Source organism: Ailuropoda melanoleuca, chromosome 7 (genome assembly GCF_002007445.2).
Source record: "Ailuropoda melanoleuca isolate Jingjing chromosome 7, ASM200744v2, whole genome shotgun sequence".
Classification (NCBI taxonomy): domain Eukaryota; kingdom Metazoa; phylum Chordata; class Mammalia; order Carnivora; family Ursidae; genus Ailuropoda; species Ailuropoda melanoleuca.
The window spans coordinates 102336010-102355858 of NC_048224.1; the positions used below are offsets into that span (position 1 = coordinate 102336010).

Below are 19849 nucleotides of genomic sequence, written 5' to 3' on the forward strand. Positions count from 1 at the left end.
TGTGTTTGCTATTTTATTTGTCTTACAAATAAGAAATAAAGGTTATTCACATAAATGCATGAACCCATTAAAATCAGAAATTTAGACTGCAATTATTACTTGCTAACTTACTATTGGATGAAAGGTAGTGAGTCTCATTGGGAAGAAGAGATGGAAGGAAGGAAGGAAGGAAGGAAGGAAGGAAGGAAGGAAGGAAGGAAGGAAGGAAGGGAGGGAGGGAGGGAGGGAGGGAAGGGAGGAAGAAAGGAAAGAAAGAAGGAAAGAAGGAAGAAGGAAACATTAATGGGGAAGATCTAAGAGCAATCTTCCCATACTAATACACTCCAATTTAGATTTTCAGTTACTTAGGCTTGAAGAATTGGCTCCACTGTTATACATGGCTAGAGGCATAGTTTCAATACTTCTTTTTGTGTCAAGACACCTGTCTTTTTACTTCAGTGCCAGAAGGGTTTAGCATCTTGTCACTGAAGCAACACAGCCTGCACATTTATAGGTGTCACTCACTCTACCATCTGTTCCTTAGGATAACAGCCACCATTATCACCCAGCCTCCACCTGAGGCTTTAACAATCTCTGTGGATTAAAGTTCAGATCTACAAGGAAGAATGGCTAGGAGTAACATTGCCATTCAACTTTGCTTCACCTTAACTCTCCTGCTGTCAATACTGTATCGCAGCCTGTTAACTTGCTTTTGCATCCCATGCGTATATGTGTATATGGCACTGTAAAGTTCTTGATTAAGCAATGAAAACATATAAAAGCCTTTGCACTGTTATTAGCATTTTTTGTCCTTTTTCTGCTTCCACTTTACTAAAACACTCAAGGGTACATCCATAGTATTTTAATAAATACATTTAAAGTGAATGAATCCTAATTAGATTTCAGTTCTAGGGACACTAGTCAGGTAGTTTCACAAATGGAATGAACTCAAATACAAAAACACAGAAGAAAAAAGGACGGTATTGTGTTAAAAGCTAACCAACACATGATAATCAAGTTTCTGAATGGCTTATTTAATATGATATCAATAATTTTTCCTTTGTAATCTAAAATAAATAACATTGTGTATAAATATATAACAAATACTTACTGTCTACATGTTCATGAGAAGTGCTACCTGACAATTTATAAATACCTTTAATTAAACAATTCTAGTCAATATTGACTGAAGGAAAATATGGCAATGTGATATTTTCCCATCCTTTCTTAACTTACTCTCTTTTCTTACTGGTGATATGAAGTGTTTCCACATCAGAAGTGGTATTTTTATCCCCCCTGTATTTTTATGGCTGTCATTATTTCTATATAAGGCATTCTTCCACATACAAATGACAGGGAAAAGGAAATGGGCTCTGTTTATTCATTACCAATCAAGCTAATAAAAATATTTTGCAAAGATGGTAAAACATGATAATGCTGTCAATTTAAAACAGTTCATTACAAGGAGGAATGTTTGAGCTCATTTTGTTCTACAACCGAACTTTTACTGTGGCTATAAAACAGCATCCCTTTGTAACTACAAACAGTGAATTCTGCTGTATCCTCTTGCTTCCCCCACTGATTTGTTTGTGTGCTTGCTCATTGCTTTTGGACGGATTCAGCTTTTCTCTCCTCTGGGAAGCAGTAACTGTTGCCCAGTAATGTCTAGGATGGCTGTCTGCAAACTCTCTCCCCCATTTACAGGCAGTATTAGCAGGTTAATCAGTGATTTATTCAACAAAACAAATAGTTTAGGCTTTCACTGTAATATGATATTTCTATGACAATTAGTGTGATCCTTTGGGGGCATTTTCTACTACTTATCACTAGCCATTGGCTTATGGGGAACTTCTGGCTTTCACCGGCAGTTGGTGAGCACTTCACATGTCATAACTACCCCTGATCCATTTGAATATGTGTGAAGGAAGCTTATTTCTTCAGCCAGCTCCACATTTACTATAGCATTGTGGCATTTTTTTTTTTAATGTGCACAGAAGCTGGAGAAGAATAATGTTGCAGACCCGTGTATGCAAAACATGTGAGCCTACCAAGGAATGACATGATAATGTCAATGTAATGTTCTCATTATTGCAGTGCTATTGCTTGTAACCATTAGTCTCCTTTCTTCAATTAGTGACAATCACTTAAGTAGTACCCTGGTCTACTGCAGATAGTGGCAGTTTTCTCAAACAACTCTCCCTCTCTAGTTTGAAAAGGAAAGTAAAACCATTTTTTAGTTCTGGGTAATAGTAATACAAGGCAAATTTAACTCGGTGATCCTTACAGAAAGTAGACATAAATACTAAACTGAACAAATGAAAAAAATAGTATTATTGAGAATATAATTTTGTTCTAGGGAATTAATTCATTCAACAAATATTTACTGAGTTTCTACCACACACTTTGTAAAAATGATGAACAAAATAGTTCTTGCCTTCAAGAAGCCCAAAGTCCAGGGAGACAGACATATAGATACATAATCATACTACATTTGTATTATTGATAGAATAAAAGCCAAAGTACATTAAGGTTCAAGAAGAGAATAGAGGCGCCTGGGTGGTTCGGTCAGTTGGGCATCGGACTCTTGGTTTTAGGTCAGGTCTTGATCTCTTGGGTCCCAGGATGGAACTCTGCATCACGCCCCACACTGAGCAGGGACTCTGCTTAAAGATTCTCTCCCTCTGCCCCTCCCCCCACCTCTCTCTCTCTCTCTCTCTGTCTAAAATAAATAAATGAATCTTCAAAAAAAAAAAGAGAAGAGAATAATTGACACAGTAGGAAAAGTAGGAGAATGTTAGGCAAAGCTATAAAGAGAAGGAAAAGTTTCATTTTTGTGCCAGATCAAGACTTTAAAAGACAGGTAGTGAAGAAGATTATTCTGTGCAAAGAATATAAGAAGTGCAAAGACATAAAGCAATGAAATAATATGGTTCAGTAAAGGAATTTCAAAAAATTCCATATAGCTAATTCATACATTGAGATAGAAAGAGCCAGGGATATAAACAAAGAAACAATTGAGAATATAGTTCTATGCCATGTAAAGTAATTAAGACTCTATCACATAGGTTACAGGGATCTGTTGATTGGGATTTTGCTCTCAAAATAAGCACTGCTTTAATATTTCTAGTGCCCTAGGCCATTATTTTGATTGGTTTAAAGACATTCAACCTACCCATATTTGGATTTCTTAGGGAAAGTGGTATAAGGAGTCACTAAAATTGCAAGATGATAATGATATATATTTATTTAAAATTAATTTTTAACCCATAATCCAAATATGCATAGGTTTTGAATTAGAATTTATCACTTTGCCATAGTGACATGGCTCTCTGAATTGTAAAAGTTAATCTTTGGTTACTTCAAGTTTATTAAAGGATAAAGTAACCACAGAATATAAAATATTAGTCCTGTAGTAATGAACATTCTAAGTAAACCACGTAAATCATAATTTTCAAAAATAATTTTGCACAAACGATAAATGAAGACATCACCAAGTTGGTACATATGTCATGGTGAATAAAACACATACGATTATTTCCTGCAAAATAGATTAACATTGAACCCTCTCCATGTGACATGACTTCCTTTTGTATGTAATTCCCCCACATGATTGTATTTAAAGAATAAAAACAGTAAAATAAACACAAACGGCATTTTTTTTTTAATAAGGAGCATCCTTGTATATAGACAAGAACAGGATATTGTAACTTTCAGCTGGGTTATTAATGCCTTTTCCCAGTTTGGCTGGAATCTTCTCTTTAGAGTTATCTACCAACCATAGCTGGTTACAATGTGGTGTTCTCAGCCTGTACACACAGAGATCATTCAATGTTTTGTTTTGTTTTGTTTATGGGTTAAAAGGAAGGAGGAGAAAAGAAAGGAGGAGAGAAAGAACGAGGAGGAGAAAGAGGAGAATGAACAGGAAGAGGAAGAAGGAAGTCATTCTTGGAAATCAGTCTTCGTTTCTTATTTTTCCATATGCTAGTATTAAATTAGATATTCACTAAATTCTTTACTAACACAGTTGCAGTTCTATGAAATGTATGACCACCTCTTCAAAGTATGTTCTAAATATGACTTAACCACAATATTCTATTATTTTTTTAATATCAAATATCCTAAAGGATTTAATAATTAAAATGATCATTTTTTCCTGGTCAGTGAATCTCTAGAACCCAATGTTCCTTTAGGAGAGTCTCTACCCATCTTCTCTTCATTTTCATCTTCCTTTCTCCTTTAGAGTGGTATGCATTTCTAATAGTAGGTGTAAGTAAGTTCACAGACATTGAATCTAGACAAGGCTAGTGTCACACAGAAAGGACTACAGTTCCCCCATCAAAATTAGAAAAGGAAAGGTTGGTTTCCTCTGCATTTGCATAAAGATGGACATATTTGAAATAATCTCTTGGCGATAGAGGCAGTTATTCTGAAGGAGAATGGAATGGAAACCTGTCCCGGTTGGCTGCTCAAAAGGAACCTCAGACCTCAGGGTTGCTTCATTCATTCATTCATCTAATCAACTTCCTAAGAGCAAACACAGTCTTCGACCCATAATATTTTCTTTCCAAAGAAGGTGCTTTCAACCAGAAATGACTGGTATAGGGTGCAGTGTAAAGATGAAAAAAAAAGTTCCAAATTATTTGAATTATATTACTATATGTTTAGATTTTATTTATGTGAGAGAGCGAGAGAGAGAGCACGGGCGGGGGAGGAGGATGGGGGAAGGAAAGGAGAAGCAGAACTCCCTGCTGAGCAGGGAGAGACCTGGGGCTGGATCCAAGATCATGACCTGAAACAAAGGCAGATGCTTAGCTGACTGAGCCACGCAGGCACCCCCTTTTTATTTTTAAAGAGAATATTTTACCACGCTTTCTCTCATACATTTTACAACCACACTTTACTACGTACTTTAAACTCCAGGGAATCTACATCCACATATTGCTCTTTTCTAAGGTGGAAAGTACAAGACATAGTTCATACACTCAAATGGTCAAAAAGGTAAGCACACTGACTGAATAAAGAGCGGCAGTTAGCCTACTGTGAAGAGCCTGTCAGCACATGATGCCAAGGGCATATGGTTGGCAAAATGGAGACTGTGCACTATTAAAATCATTTAAGAAATCTTACTGCATTTCAATCAAAACTACAATGAAATATCACCTCACATCTGTCAGAATAGCTGTTTACAAAAAGATACGCGATAACAAATGCTGGTGAGCAGGTGAAGAAATTGGAACCCTTGTTCACTGTTGGTAGGAACGTAAATTGGTGCAGTCACTATGGAAAACAGTCTGGAGGTTCCTTAAAAATTTAAAAACAGAACTACTAGATTACCCAGTAACCCCCTCAGGGTATACCCAAAGAAGCTGAAATCATGATTTTGAAGAGGTACCTACACCACTATGTTCACCGCAACATTATTTACAATGGCCAACACATGGAAACAAGCAAAGCACCTGTCAATAAAGGAGTGAATAAAGAAACATGTGATTATGTGTGTGTGTTTGTGTGTATGTGTGTATGTGTATTTGTGTTTGTGCGTATGGGTGTGTGTCTGTGTGTATAGTTCCTTAAATGAAGAAAATCTTGGCCATTTGCAACAACATGAATGAACCTGGAGGGCATTATGTTACCTGAAATAAGTCAAACAGAGAAAGCTAAATACTGTATATGTGACCTTACTTATATGTGGAATCTAAAACAGTCCAAATCATAGAAACAAGTAGATTGGTGGTTGCCAGGGGCTAGGAGGTGGGGAAAATGAGGAGAGGTTGGTAAAAGGGTAAAAATTTTCAATTATAAGATGAATAGGTTCTAAGAATCTACTGTATAGCACGCACGGTGACTATAATTGATAGTACTGTATATATAATTAAAATTTGCTAAGAGAATGGATCTTATGAGTTCTCACTAGGAAAAAAAAGGTAATATTTGAGGCAATGGATGTGTTAACATGATTGTGGGAAACCTTTCACAATGAATATGTATATACAACATTACATTACACATTTTAAATATATTACAATTTTATTTGTCTATTATACCTCAATAAAGCTGGGGGTAGAATCTCGTTGCATTGGAGTATTATCATCATTAACTTATAACCCTGAGAAGTCACCTAATAAACACTGGTTGACTTTACCACCAAGGTGTTCAATATGTAATACAATTTTTTCCCTGAATATATAGCAATATGCAGTAATTATCAGCTAAGAAATATAAAGACTAATATTTATTTCATTAATAATTTATTCTCAGGTAATAAGGAATGGCTGTATATTGTCTGCTCCTATTTTTCCTTTAATACAACCAGTGACTTATGATAATGAACAATCAAGGATTTTAAATTATCTTTCCTTGTAACTTTCATTAAAACCCTACCTTATTTTATTTTTTAAAAATTTTAAAGGTTTATTTATTTTATTTTTGAGAAAGAGACCACTAGCGGGAGGGACAGATGGAGAGGGAGACAGACTCTCAAGCAGACTCCTTACTCAGTGTGGAGCCGCCCATGGGGCTTCATCTCACACCCTGAGATCATGTCCTGAACTGAAACCAAGAGTCGGTGGCTTAATCAACTGCACCACACAGGCGCCCCCAAATCCTACCTTCTTTTCAATTTCAATTCACAGTACCAGAAACCAGGTCAAAAAATGGAACATTTTATGAGTCTGCCTGAAATCTGGACACTTAGCAATCTCGGTGACAGCTTTAAAACTCCTGCCCATCAAAGAGTTTTGTTGGCTCAGCCATTTAAATCTTCCCTGAATCTGACCATGTCCCATCACTTCTGTACCATCCTAGCCATAGTCGCCTGGATGGGAGCAGGAACTTCTAACTTACCTGGCTGCTTCCCTCCTAGCTGTCTTACAGTCTGTTTTCTATACAGAAGTCAGAGGCATCTTTTAAAATCATAATCCATAGCACTTGGCTTCCTTCCTCAAAATTTCCATTGTTTCTTATCATATTTAGAATAAAATCCAAACTATCTTCCATGGTCACTGAGTTACAGTGCTGTCCAGCAGTTACAATCTCTGACTTTATAACACACTCAGTACAACCCTTTCATTTTTTCTCCATAAAACCAATCTCTTTTGTTTTCCCTGGGGGTCTATTCCTTCTTCTTGAAGTGCTTTCCTCCATATTGTTGAATTTATCCTCATTTATGTGTCATTCAAGTTTTGGTTCAACTAAGCAATTCCTAACTACTCAAACAACTACAACTTAACCTTATCCAACCCCCACTGTCAATCACNTTTTTGTTTTACCTTTTTTTTTTTTTTTTGGTAAGATTTATTTATTTATTTATTTATTTATTTGAGAGAGAGAAAGAGAGAGAGAGAGCGTGCACAGGTATGGGCAGAGGGAAAGAGAGAGAACTCCAGCAGACTCGTCGCTGAGCTTGGAGCCCAACCAGGCCACACCATTTCAAGACCACAGATCATGACCTGAGCCGAAACCAAGAGTCCCTGTGCTTAACTGACTGAGCCACTAAGGGGCCCCTGCTTTGTTTTTCTTACCACTTCCTGAGTATATACTATGCATATATTTACTTGTTTGTCATTTGTCTCCAACACCCTCATATAAGCACCTAAACTACAAGGTTTGTTTGTTTTACTGACAACTAAATCTTCAGTGCCTACACAGGACAGGCTGGAGATGCATTTCAAATGAATAAATGAAAAGTACATTGCTGATATAAAAATTTTGAGAACAAGGTTTCAGTCAGTAAGATGCATCACCTGCATATTAACCTTGATTAAATTTCTTGGTACATTTAAACTAACCAGAAAATCTTGGTAGAAATTAAACTTTGATTTTAAATCACAACATAGGTCAAACTGCTCTTTGTATAAACATATTTAACAACCTCACTATTCCCCATTTTTCTTACTTAAAATGAGGATAATAATGATATGCACTTTCCAAGGTTGTTATGAAAATTAAAGGAGCTAATACATGTCAAGCACTTAGAATAGTGGTTGGTACTTTATAAGCACTCAATAAATGTTGACTCTTATTATTACTATTATTATTTAGTTCAAAATGCATTTATAGCATCCCCATTCCTATTTCACTGCAAATGCATCCTTCTTAATTCAAAATGTGTAGTCTGAAAGCTCTAGGAGACCAAAGCAAGTCTATATCTCCAGCATTTTGTAAGTTGCCTGGAAAATAAAAGATATTTAACAAATGCTACCTGACTAAATTAATGAAGTGGTTGAAAATAAGCCTGATGGTTTTTTTTGGGGGGGTGAGGTTAACCAATAACATTATCTTTTGAATAATGAGGGTTTCTTGCACTACAGTGTGTTCATCTAGTACTATGTGTAACTAAGTAGCAATCAGAGGAAAGTACAGTGACCTTAATTTCCATTTGTCTGTGTGTTCTAGGACAAAAGTACAGACATTGTCAAGGTCACAGAATCAAATGTTCATTGGGACTGATTAATAAAATTATACTTACTGATATTTGCCCTGTAACAAATTTCCATCTTAAAGCAAAATGAAGTTTACATATTGCTGCAGGCATTGTGCAAATTAGAACTTCATTGAATATTAATGAATTACTCTTTGTGGCCAATTGTTATGCAAATTTCCAGAGTGTCAGAATTTATCATTTTATTTGGTTGAGGATTAAGAGGAAAATGCTTTTAAACATCAAGCAGCTATCTCTACAAACTACTATATGAATTCAAGCAAGAAAATGTTACATAATTCCTGAATGTTCAAAACTGCCATGCCAGTTTTTGGTTATTTTTATTTATTTACTTATTTGGTTATTTTTTAAAACATATTAATTCAATGCCTATATACTTCAAATTGCAGGAAGGTAAAGATATATTATTAAGCAAATAGAGAGTAGTACTGTGGGTTTTAAAATTCTTTTGAAGACTTTTTAAAACAAAAATCCATACATCCTATTTCTCTACAAATTATTTAAACTGACTATATTGACTTCAGAAAATAATTTAAACAGCTTATTTACAAAGAATTCATCAGACCCCAAATCAGGATTTTAAAATATATGTATTTATATACACATTGAATTCTTAATTTTTATAATGTGTGGACTACAGGATTTTTTTTTTTAAGTTTCTGGGAGGAAATATAACAAAATGGCAATAATACTTCTACACCGGTTGCACAGAATTCACTAATCAGTTCTCTTTTTCCTTTAGAGCTATTTACTATTTGCTTTAGTCTGCTCTTAAAAATTAATTCTAGTCAGTATTTATCAAAGCTTCCAAAATACAGTTCTAATAACCGATTTCGTCTTAAGTGATCACAGATACTGTCAAAGAGAAAAATTCTCGGTGACACTTGCTAAAGATGAAAACGGCAGACTTTATTCAGGACCATCGCAAAAGGCACAAGGCCCACGGCAATGGGATTTTACAGTGTGGGAGAGAGACTGGACTCAATTTCAACTACAGCTTGTGAAAGTGGGAATTTTTAGCTAAGGAGCAGGGTGGGGGCCAGTGGATGGAAAATTACTAAGAGGAAACATCAGGAGTAATGGGGATTCTGGCTAAACCAATCTAACAGGACAGGCCAGGGTATTGAGGGTGACCAGATATCAAGGGTGGGGGTTCTGGTTAAACGGACTTAGCACAATTCTTGGTAAAATTGAATTTTTAAAGGAAGTGCACAGAGGAGCCTTAAAGAAGGTTCAGGAGCCTGACTAAAGTTTGGTCAGGTCAAGAGTCTTTGTCAAGGGGCCCCTGGGTGGCTCAGTCCTTAATCGTCTGCCTTCAGCTCAGGGCGTGATCCAGGTGTTATGTGATCGAGCCCCACATCATGCTCTTCCACTGGGAGCCTGCTTCTTCCTCTCCCACTCCCCTGCTTGTGTTCCCTCTCTCTCTGGCTGTCTCTCTCTCTGTCAAATAAGTAAATAAAATCTTAAAAAAAAAGAGTCTTTGTCAAGACAAAACCTCTCAAAAGGATGAGTTCTTTTTTAACATACTGTCTCTGCAATATAAAATACTATGAACAGGGTCCAGCACACACAAGGCCATTTATTCATATAGGATATTTAAAATAATGAAAATGTTAATTAATAAATATTAGGCATAATTTTTCTTAACAAGTAAAAATTGAGACTATTCACATATTTCTCTTTAGGAATATTTTGAAATCAGAGATGTAGTAACTATCATTATAATAACATATTTTGTGTGGCCTACTTCTTAAAGACAATGGAGAATCTCATTCAACTGAAAAATATGGCAGGTACTATCCATTTCATTGTTATTCAATCTGTTATAAAGAATGTCCACTACAATGGGTTGTTGTACAGTTAAAAGTACTTAAGTTTTCTCTCACAAGAGTCATTAAACTTTTAAAAATCTATCCAAAGAATAAAAAAATATTAATATATGGCTTACAAAGTAATTTGTTTATTTCTGTAGTAGTGAAAAACAACTGGGACAAACAAAAAATCTTAAAATATATCAATTTCTTACTATTTCCTTTCATTTCATTATTTTTCAATTTTTTCAAAGTAAGAAGTGATTTACTGTAAGGGATCTTTTTTCTTCCAAATTCAACCAGGTGTTGAGTAGTCTTTAACTTAGCAGTCAAGTCATGAAGTATGGAAGATATTACTAATTTAATGATATATTTCTAGAGTTCAAGTTTTTAAAGTGTGGTATACAGTTTTACAAATGGGATCAACTCTCTGTACACAGTGGAGTCAACCTGAGTTCCTATGAAACAAATGGCTGTAATTAATTATGATGTCAGTCTCTCCAGAGGGGTATCCTGTCCTTTGAGATACGCAACGAATATGAGTTGTTGTCAGCCGTATGCCATAAAACAAGCATTATTTTTCTCTTTTTGCCTTCTATAAACATGCAATTCCCGATGCAATAAATGGCTGGGATAAAAAGCTATCAAATGCAGGGATGAAGAATGCATTCCTGTGGAGGATACCTATACAGTAGTAACAAGGTCAAAAGGTAACATTTAAGAGCTAAATGAAACAAGTTCCCACTTCCAACCACCTCTAATTTCAAACACTACCATTTCATAATATCCTAGACAGCAAAGCCTCAGTGACCTTCACTACACATTTAATGTCTACTATTGAGTATCTTGGAGGGACCACGTGCCCCCTCCCACCAGCTGCACCAGAACTCCTGCAGCAACTCTCTGAAATCACAAACCACATGCTCACTGAAGCAAGTCCCTGTCTTTGGCAGTCTTCAATACCAGGGCAGCAGGTTTTTATTTTCCCTTTTCTCTCCAGTACTCTAGGGTGTTTGGAATTTCATTACAATAATGATTCATTTCATATGCATATGGCAAACAGGTTTAGAGACTGCTCTTTGTAAAAATGGTTGGATAATGTTACAGTTAACTTGACCCACGAGAAGGAACTGTCAGCTATATTCTTTTGCTTAGTAAAGTATTTTAAACAGTATCTGGAAACATGTGTGGCATAACTATTGGCTTGCAGAATAATCCACAAAATATGAAGGTGCTTTCCAACTGACTGAGACAGACATGCTGTTAAGTGATCTGTGTGATTAGCCTGGAGTAATAACCAGTTGTCTCTGGCTCACTGGGTGCCAGGGGTGACTTGAACAGCTTAGCCTTGAGCCCGACAGAGACTGCTGAGTGACCACAACATGATTTGATACAGGCAGCCATTACCCTGGTTGATATCAGTGAAATCCTGCTGTAATAGCAGCATTTGGGCATGTGACTCCACTTTTATCAATCAGAAGCCTTCCTATCTAATTTACTATTTGCAACCAATTCTCCTCCCCTGCCCCCTGCCGTGGGATGTCACGCTTTTCTACATTTCATTTTGGACAAACCACTCAAATAAGTCAGCTGCAAAACTGATCTCTGGATTAAGACCCTTGTCAGTATTTCATTTTCCTAAAGTTTGTAAACATTTAGATCATAAGAATGTATACCACAAATATAAAGAACAGAAAAGGCTGGTACCTGGTATAACCAAAACACATAGATACATTTTATGACATTTTGCATGATTCCTAAATTGCTTAACTTTTGGTAAAACTTAAATTATTTTAGTAAAGTGTCCTGGGTGGGTTAAAGATGAAGACTGTAAAGGGTACATGGCTTCGCAAGCCCTCCAGGACAATTGCCAGCTGTCTTTCAGCTCTTCCCATTAGGGTTGCAAAAGAAGCAGTATTAACAAACAAATTAATACATAGAACTAAATACACAAGAAGCCTCCTTTGTCCTATTACTGCTCAAAAAATCTGTTAACTAATTGGAATTATTCTTGTAAGAGTCAACTTAGTTCTTAGCCATAACTCATATACTTTCCTAACTGAAAATTTTTTCTTTTTCTGGAAAGTTGGGAATATATCTGATACATCCTAAGCTTCTCCAGGATTATAGGAGGAAGAGCTATGAAGACCCAAAGCTGAACTCTAGAAAGTTGGTAGGGACTTCTTATACTCCCTAGGTAGAATGATAAATTATTTAATTACCCAATTTCAAACACTTTTGAGAATAAAAGAGACTGCTGTTAATAATTGCATCAAGACAACCAACATGATCCTGGACAAACTGGGATACATGGTCAACCTACCTCTAAGCAATGTTTTTGGAGGTTCTAAGGACATTCACTGAGCTTACTGACACAGGGGTTCCATGGAAGGGATACCTTGGCCAGAATGTATCCTGTTCTACTCTTCTCCTTGTCTCACAGACACCTAAAAAATATTTTGTGAGACATTGTTTACTTATGTTCCTGTGGGTGCTTAAATGCTTGATTTGATGGTGTCATACAACTACCATTTTAATTCAGTTTACAATAAGTAAATAGTTGTAAGTTTTAAAAATTCAGTTTTGCAGTGTTTCCTAAAGTACACATACTGCAGAAATCCTACAGGATATATAGCAGATCTCTAGAGAATATTTTTATGTTCTAATTGCCAAACAAGGGAATTAATTCTACAGTCAAACTTATTCAGTATACTCAATAGCACTGGTCCAAAGACAATAATTTAAGGCTCAAGGACATTTTAAGAGAATTCAAGGGTGACAAGTCTGTATCCACAGAGAATTTCAAGAAAGATGCAACACTTATAGTCACCAGTGTATGGTGCACCATACATTGTATGAAAGAAAAAAATTAATAGGTTTGTTAATATAAAAAGTAGTCAATATTCCAATTCCCTTATATTTTCTTCAGATTAAGATGATACTATGGCTTTTTCCTTATTTATTTTGCTACAGTACTTTTATCCACTCTGGATACAATACAGTATTTGGCAGACTGCCCTTTTGGCTTAGCAGAGTTGATAAAAGGTTGCCAAATACCATAGTAGTTCATATTTATTTTCTGTTTTATGACATTTTTTTCCCAAAGCCCAATGTTCTTTTCCTCAGTAAACCATCAATCAACTCTAGAAGAAAACATGACTTCTTCAATGGGTTGCCAACAAAGTTCTAGCTGCTGACAGCATGCCTTTTATGAATGCAAAATAAATTTTAATAGTTCAAATCCAGGGTAAAAATGTCAAATTTTAGACTCTTGTGTATGTAGGTGCAAGTAGATGTACATCTATCCACACACACGGAGACAGATGTGCATTCATCTATGTATAAACATTCCTGCTAAAAATATTTATGTTAAATTTTATTTTAAATCCCAAATACAATTCAATTTAATTTTTCCTTTTTGAGGCATGGTACCATTGGTAGTTCAGTGTTACCAGACTAGCAACTGTTTGGAGCTCTGGTAATTCAGAGTAGCCCCAGGTGGTATGATATAATGTTGACTAACTCAACTCATAGCTTAGAAGATTGTGGAAGAGTATATAACCACCTCTTGCTGGAAACTAGTTTCCAAGCCAGCATCCAACATGAATCAGACTATTAATTGCTATATTAGAACAGGCCCATCTGCTGAACACTTTTGCCCAGTGTAATCTTGGCTATGTATGATTACCTTTGTCATTGTTGTTATGGAAGCAAACAGTTAGTCATCTATTCTACAAACAGTTCCACAACCCACATATACTCATTAGCATAATTAAATAACTACTATAAAGACTAGGACTGTTTCTGGATTTGTAGTCTGACTCTGCTGTTTATTATTTCTTGCTATGCAACCTAAAGTAAGGACTCCATCTAAATTCTGTATAGAAAGTTGGGATAATAATAATATAAACTTGGGAAAATATTGTGCTGTATTCAGTGAGACAAATTAGTATAGTGCTTAACACCGTGTCTACATGCAAGCATTCATCTATCATCCGTTTAGTTTTCAAATATTGGCAACTAGCACGTGCATAAGAGTAGCAATTACTATGCATTTTGCAAAAGGAAATGTACCCATTTGTAATAAAACAATCTAATCTTAATTCTATCTTTCATTGCACCTCCCATTCTATACAAGGTACCTACAAATTAAGTTAGAAATTATCATAGTCAGCACTTTACTTCTACTTTTCCCTTAACAATATAAATATAAATTCCACTAACATATTCAAACCTTGTTTGGTCCCTAATTAAATCTCATATTTATGGAATATTTTTATCAGTGTGAGATCAGACCATCTACAACCATTTTTTTCCTCTAATGAGAAAAACAAATCCAAATATATAGTAACTTCCAGGATTATTTTATATTATAGTTTAAAAGTTACAGATTTACCATTCCCTGTCATTCCACTTTTTCATCAAAAACATGCTTTGTTCTAGCCTACAGATTTCAAAATCTAATTAAAAAAAAAACATTATGCATTGCTTTTTAAAAGGTTAAAAAGTGCCAAAGAGCTATATATGGATTTGGGTAGCACTCTTAAACACACTATTTTTCAAATGCTTCAAATTGAAAAATTAGAAAATCATTATACTCGGGGCGCCTGGGTGGCACAGCGGTTAGGTGTCTGCCTTCGGCTCAGGGTGATCCCGGCGTTATGGGATCGAGCCCCACATCAGGCTCCTCCCCTATGAGCCTGCTTCTTCCTCTCCCACTCCCTGCTTGTGTTCCCTCTCTCGCTGGCTGTCTCTATCTCTGTCAAATAAATAAATAAAACCTTAAAAAAAAAAAAAGAAAATCATTATACTCTGGTCTATCTTATTGTTTAAACATAAACTATTATTGTCGGGTGGTATAAAAGAACCTGAGGAGGGATATGAAAACTTTCTAAGCATTTCTGTCCTTCAGTAGATGTGTGGGTTAATCAACTTCTCAGGCATCAATCCCCCTCTCCAAAATGGGAATGATAGTGTTTTAATAAACTTTAATGAGATCATGTATGCAAAGAACTTTACACAGTGTATAGCATAAAAACATGAAATAAGTATTTGTGAATATTACTAACATAATTTTAAATGCTTTCAAAGGTATAAATTATTGGACAAAAATGTATTATTTTTAAGAAGTAATATGATATTTTCAGGTCCTGAGAATTTTGAATCCTTCGCATCATTCAAAGCAATACACAAGTCTTAATAAACATTAAACATCTTGATCGTTCTCTCCTCTTCACAGGTGTTCATAATTGTAAAAAGTTTGTAGACTTTTCTGAACTCTTTAACGGTAAAAGATAAAGAGAGATGGATAGCCTTCCAGTTGGTTTCCATTCTCTAGATATATCCTGGGAGGGCTGGACATAGAGAAATAGTGGTGGGTGTGGTAGGGATGAACAGAGGAACATTTCAGAATCATTGCTATAAAAGACCAGATCAGAGGACAAGCTTTCTTAATTTAAGAGTATTGTAGGTAGTTTCCTCTCAAATTTGCAACCAGAATTATGCAAATGGCCAGACCTGCAGGAAAAAGCTAGACATTACTATCAAATAATAAAAATATACAGAACATGCAGAACCCCCCAGTCCATCCTAATGAACAAAGCAAATCTTGGCAAATGTAAGGACACGGATTGTATTTGGGAAAGTGAATTTCTTTCTCTCTGACACTGAAGTGAAACAGGGTAGATTAAATTTGATTTTAATCAAGTTTTCGTGGTTCAATGATCTATCATCAACATGCCATGAACAACAAAGACCAGATATAAGTCAATATAGACAATATGTGTTTACTATTTCTAGCAAATATATGACATACAGTTTTTATATTTACAAAAGTATCTTTAAAACAATTATATAGTAATAGAGTAATTTCATATTATTTCACTGCCAAAGTAAAAAAAAAAGATTTAGGGGTGCCTGGGTGGCACAGCGGTTAGGCGTCTGCCTTCCGCTCAGGGCGTGATCCCGGCGTTATGGGATTGAGCCCCACATCAGGCTCCTCTGCTATGAGCCTGCTTCTTCCTCTCCCACTCCCCCTGCTTGTGTTCCTTCTCTCGCTGGCTGTCTCTATCTCTGTCGAATAAATAAATAAAAATCTTAAAAAAAAAAAAGAATTAAGAGCAACTGAAAGTTTGAACACGTAAGTTTATCAAAAAAAAAAAAAAAGATTTAACTAAGTGTTAAGAGACTTTGGAACAGATTAATGTGACCCAATTCCTGAACTTGCCTGATAGATCTCCCAAATCCAATCTGATTAAATTCAAGTTCATTGAGAATATTTCTATTCCTGCTTCCCCATAAAGCACTACTAGGCTAGCTAATTGACCACAGAGGTGAAATATGCTATCAGCCTTACAGAATGCAGATCAGTCATGACTACGCTTGCTCCTGTTTCTTCAAGTGCAGACCCTAAACCAGCTGCATCAACAAAATCTAAAACCTTATTAGAAATACAGAATCTCAGGCCTCAACCCAGGATTACTGAATGCATACCTGCATTATAACAAGATCTCCAAGGAAATCGTATGCACATTACATTTTGAGAAACCACATTAAAGCTATTCTTGTGATTTAAAAACAAAAACAATCACTTACAAAAAAAAAAAAAAAAAGGAGGAGTACCTGGAATCTGGGTACTAAGTCGACAATATATTGAATACATCTTAAGATTTATAGAAAATTTTGTCCAGCTTCACTATAACAGAAAATAGGCAAAATGATAAAGGTCACGAGATCTTTCTGGAATCTATTTTTTTTTTTTGGTAATTGTTCTGCAATAAACAGCAATGTTTAAATTATTACCAAATGTGCAGCCAAATTAGAAAAAAGAAATCAGTAAATTCTACACAGGCACTAAATACGGTAACAAGTCTCTCTCTGACTCTAAGAGTCAGTATCGTTATTGAAATGACACTTTTTTCTGTGTTTCCTGCAAAGGTTCATGATTACAACAATTTAGCACCAATCTGTATATACTTCCAGTTCAGTGCCTTCTAATTTCAGTGTATTTGTTTATACATTTTACTTATGTCTTGCAGTATTTACAGGCTCATGAAAGTAGGGATCATGTTTTATTAGCTTTTATAATTCTAGTTATCTACCTTAGTCCTTGGCAAAAAAAAAAATAGATGCTTAATGAATATTTATTGAATACCACTGAAAGTACATTCAATAAAGTCAATAGGATCAGAGCTTTCATAAATTTTAAAAGAATATTCCATATTTTGACCTTGACTGTTGTGACTAAAAAAGGCAATGTTATTAAAATAATAATTATCATGAATAAAAATAAATCTATTATTGAAGAATACACAAGATATAACAGTAAAAAAGAGGCATAAAATGCCAAGGGAAAGACAATTAAGCATGAAGAAGAATATGTGTGGAAAATGCTAGCCAAAAAGGACAATATGATATACAATTATGTTTTATTACCGTTATTTACTATCATAAAACCATGCAGACACAAATCACTGAGCATTCTGTTAACTATACAAAAAGGTTGTAAGCGTGGGATTAGAATAGCAAGTCCAAATAATAAATGGACTTAAAATTCTCTTTTGGAAGCAATGAATTAGTATAGTTTTCTTTAAGTGAACTTCTGTCTACATCATATTTGACTAATCAATATGGAAAATTTTGGAGCTTTACAGCACAACAAATCCACTCAAATTTAAGTCCAGTCTTGTCACTTATTAGTTATATGACAATGGATAAGTTATTTAACTTCTCAGAGTCCCAAATTCCTCAGCTGCCAAAAAGTAGTAAAACTATATAGTTTTCAATGTTACCGGGAATATAATGAATGTAAGGTGCTGGGGCACGTAGTTGCTCAATGTAGCTGTTCCTGTTTCTGCCACTTCATACAAACCAGAGTGAGCACTTACGTACATGATGACACCAGCTTAAATTAAACCTCTGACACTAATACGCTTTGTTTCTATTAAGAGAGCTGTATTAAGCTCTAAATTTGCATCTAAAAGACACCAAAAGAAATTTGAAGAATTTTATAACTAAGTCCCAGAGAGGAAAACATTTTCAAGTAGGAAATATTATTTTGATGAAATTTATTTCAAGCTTAGGAAAAATAAACATCAGTTTGGAAGCTGGTTGGGAGTTTTTCTATGGTATTGCCAATAACACTACAAGATATGTATTGCTATCTTTTTTTAGAGATGAGTGAACAACATATATATAATTACACGTTAGCTAATATAAATACGGGCTTTTTATTTTGTAATATTATCATTGGTGATCATCTTAACTAACACTGATAATGAAATGGAACTTCTAATAGCACTTCCTAAGACTTGATTGCAATGTCATTGAATGTTATTTTAGCACAGGCATTTTTGTGTCGAAAGGAAGTCATACTACTACTACAAATTCTGCCTCAAATTTGTTTACAAATAAAATTGTATTTTAGTTCAGTAAAGAAACAAAAATTTATTAAAACAGTGAATATCTAGATACTGTGAATGGTAATTTCAACTTATTAGTTTATAGCCTCATCGGTCTTTTGTCCAGGGGAAAACAAGTGGAAAGAGGTATTCTTGCTTTTTACAAAGAAATTCTAATTGACAAAGGGGGCAAAACAGTTGAGTTAAAGAATCTGCTAATGAGGCCCCCATGGGCCTGCATTAAGAATCTTCCACTATACCAGGTGTGTGATTGTCAAAGATTTTGTAATCATGAGGGAAATAACTAATAAAGATATTTTAAGGAATGCTCTCACTAGCTTCCATATTAATGCTATTTTTCCTATGCTTAAAATAATTCATCAAATTAATAGCTCATACTTGAAATATTTTTGCTCACTGGCAGTCAATTCCAATATTCTTCAGACCCATCCCTCCCTCCCTCTCCCCTTTTTTTTTTCTCTCCCTCTCTCATTCTTTCTTTTACTTGGTTACAAAGTTGGCAGCCCAAAATAATCCTCACAAGCCTGTACGTAGAAAATCATGAAACATAAAGTTTTCATAAAATTGCTTCTGGATTGAGCCTTATCTTTCAATATCATCTTACGGGTAGAACTTTCAGGATATTCAATAATACTTAGAAGGATTTTTTAAAAGTCTGAAGAAAGGAGGCGTAAAATATATAAGCTGATGAAATATAAAATCCCTAGTATCACTATATAATAAATCTTTTAAGAATTAGGTAATTCTAAGCTAGACATCTAAGAAAAGCAGAAGAAAGGAAAAGAAACACTTAGAAAGTTTAGCTACCACTCCAATCAAATCTTGTTGGGTCAGGAAAACTTTAATATTTAAAAGACATGTTAGATAGATACTGAAAAAACACTATGTCAAACACCAAATTATTGTACTCTGATGAACTGAGGAAGAAATTATTTGCATATAAAATATATCTGATTTGTCTAGGAGCAACTCATTTTCTATTCCGATTTCACAGCCTAAGGCACTGATGGAGCCTGCAGGGATTTAAAGTAGTATGTGGAAGAAAAAGAGCATCTGACTGCCATAAAATAGGAAAGTGCAGAGCACAACATCTAAGTGTGCCACGTTATTTCCATAAGCAGTAACACATTAAAAAATCATTAATCTTATGACTAGGTGACCACAGTTTAGTTGTTACAGGATTAAAAATAGTATTTGAG

The 19849-nt window shown here is 35.1% G+C and overlaps 1 protein-coding gene across 3 annotated transcripts in view; it reads right to left on the bottom strand.

Moving 5' to 3' along the window:
- PCDH9 (protocadherin 9) overlaps positions 1-19849 on the bottom strand; it is an 892769-nt gene that overhangs the window by 466372 nt on the left and 406548 nt on the right. The gene's annotated exons all lie outside the window — the stretch shown is intronic.